The 3725-nt window shown below is 37.7% G+C and overlaps 1 long non-coding RNA gene across 1 annotated transcript; it reads right to left on the minus strand.

Moving 5' to 3' along the window:
- Positions 1–813: 813 nt before the first annotated feature.
- On the minus strand, positions 814–2031 carry LOC127087799 (uncharacterized). Its single transcript, XR_007790040.1, has 3 exons — positions 1970–2031; positions 1070–1292; positions 814–905 (listed from the first exon to the last, which is right to left on the minus strand). It is a non-coding gene; the product is annotated as an uncharacterized LOC127087799 (long non-coding RNA).
- Positions 2032–3725: the final 1694 nt, after the last annotated feature.

Raw genomic sequence — 3725 nt, forward strand, 5'->3', positions numbered from 1 at the left:
TCTGTCAAAACCCAAAGTATACACGGAATGAATACGGAGCAAGAAAACACAACATATTCACGCAATTTCAGACAAATTCATCACAGTGTACCAGTAATTTGAGGAAGAAATTTACCTCGGATTTACCGAACAGCAACGTCGAGAAGGTCAAACTCACGGAAACACAGGGAATGAGCGCTGTACATATAAAACAACATCAAGGATAAGTCATAACGTATAAAACAATTCAAGAAACTTATATGATGCACATGAACAATTCAAGAACCAAGTAATCGATCATTCAAGAAATTCAATTCACAAGTAAGAACCAAGAAATTCAAGAACCAAGAAATTCAATTCACATTATCAATTTTATTAAATTATCAACTCGATGGGGATATAAGGTTAGTGTGTCAATGGACGAACCGGTATATCAATAGTTAAACTACGTGGACTAATATTAATAAAAGGAGTGCTAACAATACCAACTCTAACACTCTTTTATTGGGTGAAACTCGTCTAAGTCCAACTATTTTGAGTCTTTTGTCTGTCTCCTTTCCAAGAACTCAAGAGCTTGTTGCGACCAAAACACAGTTCCAAATATCATAACTGCTTCCTAATGCATAACTAGAGCTAAATAATATAAAACTTTCTAATTAGCTCAGACCAATCACTTTGAACCTCTAGGCCACCACTCATGATCTTTACTAGTAAGAGGTCATATAGATTTAAGACGGAATACATCCCACACAGGCAGTTTAATTGGAACAGTACCACATATAACTGGTTGTACATAGTTACTGGTTGTAAACAGAACTATACTAAGTGCACAAGTACCTGAGTTTGTCGCTTTGAGATTAAAAAATATAGGACAGAACCGGACAGCTACAACAGCTTTGCTTGCGCAGGGAATCTGTATAGCAGGCCTGCATATCAAGGTCAAATAATAAAGCAACATACATAACTAACATATTTTGGTAACTTGATTCATTAGCTTAACATGAATAATTGAACATAATGATTCATTCTATATACTAAATGATTAAACACATGCTTTGGGTTTGTATAATATCTAAGCTGAAAGACATACCGAGAAAGATCTTTTCTAGAAAATATGTAAGCTGCATTAACAGATTCAGACGCAGTACCGATTTTGTAAGAACCTGAAATGGGCAAAGACGTGAAGTTTTCAATTAGACGCAAACCATGTAATAAAAGCTAAGCAAGAATTTATCTATAAAGGAAGAAAACAACATATATGGTTCCCTCAGATCCTCAAGACCTCCTATTTGCTCACCACGATACTCAACAACCTGCAGACAAGCACATGAAAAATGTACATATAGTCCATCAGGGTTCATTTTACACTACAGTGACCATCTTAAAAATTCACATAATATTAAAACATCATTTTACAACATTAAATAGGATTGCCAAAATATGACTGTAGCAGACAAAGTTATGCCAAAATATGAATATACATTTTGAAGTTTAACTGTTCATTCAAACCAACATGTAATAGGATTGCCAAAATATGAGACATTGCTCTAAGTTCTTGAAACCATATCACATATATCACTGTAGCAGACAAAGTTATTCCATTTGAGTATCCAACATTTAACATCAAAATCACTTTCTGAAATTTCAGTAATAGTTAGAATATGAGGATACAATGGTGCAAACATATCAGTTCATTCCTTCCTACTTTCTCAGCAAATTTAAACAAATGTTGAAAAGGCACTGATTCTATTAGAACTCCCAACATTATTTCTAAGTCAATGGCGATGCAAGTTACAGAATATCATTTATATCAGAACAAGATGAAACTTTCGGTAAGTTACAGAATATTAAGCAAACATAGTCACAAACTCTAATAATCGATACTGACAAATAAATAACCCATAATGTAGCAATGCAAGTCCATTCAAACCAAAATCGACCACCTATTCTTTGACTTCTAGGGCAAAACAGAAAGACACGAAAACCTAACCTTAAAACGCAATGAGATTTCCAGGTATTGAATCCTTCTCTTTCGAATGCAGTCTCTTTCAAATTTGCAGTGTTTATCGTTGAGATTTCCAGGTACTCTGTGGAATTTTTTCCAGGGCAGCGAGAGCTTCGAACGAGAGAGAGTGAAAGAGGGATTTCTGAAAGTCAGGGATTTTGTAATATTAGATTTATTATAATTTTTATAAATGACCTATGAGAGCGCTTTTACCATGAAAGCGCTTTCATAGATGTGAGACTGAGACCTATAAGAGCGCTTTTACCTTAAAAGCGCTTTCATAAGTCTGAAACCCATGAGACCTATAAGAGCGCTTTTACCTCAAAAGCGCTTTCATAAGTGTGAAACCCATGAGACCTATAAGAGCGCTTTTACCTTAAAAGCGCTTTCATAAGTGTGTGAGACTGAGACCTATAAGAGCGCTTTTACCTTAAAAGCGCTTTCATAAGTGTGAAACCCATGAGACCTATAAGAGCGCTTTTACCTTAAAAGCGCTTTCATAAGTGTGAAACTCATAGATGTGAGACTGAGACCTATAAGAGCGCTTTTACCTTAAAAGCGCTTTCATAAGTGTGAAACCCATGAGACCTATAAGAGCGCTTTTACCTTAAAAGCGCTTTCATAAGTGTGAAACTCATAGATGTGAGACTGAGACCTATAAGAGCGCTTTTACCTTAAAAGCGCTTTCATAAGTGGAGACCTATAAGAGCGCTTTTACCTTAAAAGCGCTTTCTTTACATAGGCGAATTTTTTTTCAAGCTATTACAGCGCTTTTTTTAAAAAGCGCTTTCTTTTTGGTGCTGCCAAAAGCACTTTTTGGCGTAGTGAATCATGTTATTCAGTATATCTACGTGTTCATTTTCATTTTACCGTTTTGTTTGCAAAAATGACGTCCAAATTTTTTATAAACATTGCATCATGAAACATAAGAGCTTTACAGGTACGTGCTTAATAAACATTTAAAATTGCTGTAAATTTTAAGTGCTTTGGATCGTCTATTCAGAACAGGTACACTCAGGGCATCTCCTTAAGGCACCCAGCAGATGATCGCGAATGTTTTTCCTCAACAGTTGGTATTTGGGTACCTTATTCCTGCAGAGCTGATCAGAGCATTGGATTCTTCAATCCCTAGCAGGCTCTCACTGTTGTACTTCCCCAAGCATTTGTTTCAGACTATACACTCCCCAGTAGAGTTGACAGTTTCAGACTGTATATCCCCAGCGGAGTTGACAATGTCAGACTGTATCTTCCCAGCAGAAACGGCTGCTCCTCAGAGTTCGATGCCAGATCGGTGATCTCGACGCTAGGTCCATGGTCTCTTTCCTTGAAGCAGAATCTTGGTACCGTATCGGTGTTTACTTCCCCTGCTGAGTCGTCTCTCTCGCAGATTTTGGTTGCCAGAACCACGGTCGTTTTCCTCAGCATCACGCTTTCAGTGCCAGTCTCCCCCACTCAGAGTCTCGGTATTTTGTTATTGCCAGAACACCGCATGGCCGGTCGTTTCCCCACAGAGTTCTTTATGCTGTGCATCTCCAACAACATCACCAGGGTCTAGAGGATAGTGATCATTTCCCCAGCAGGATTCCTTGCCTCGACTTGGCATTCTCCCCAGCATTTCGCATCCCTGCATGTAGAATCATATTGCATTGCATCCTCCCAAATCGCGTAGCATTTCCATTTTCATGGAGCATTATGCCATCGAAAAATTCAGACATACGCATGTGAAGCATAAAACATTCTC

This window comes from Lathyrus oleraceus, chromosome 5 (assembly GCF_024323335.1).
Source record: "Lathyrus oleraceus cultivar Zhongwan6 chromosome 5, CAAS_Psat_ZW6_1.0, whole genome shotgun sequence".
NCBI classification, from domain to species: domain Eukaryota; kingdom Viridiplantae; phylum Streptophyta; class Magnoliopsida; order Fabales; family Fabaceae; genus Lathyrus; species Lathyrus oleraceus.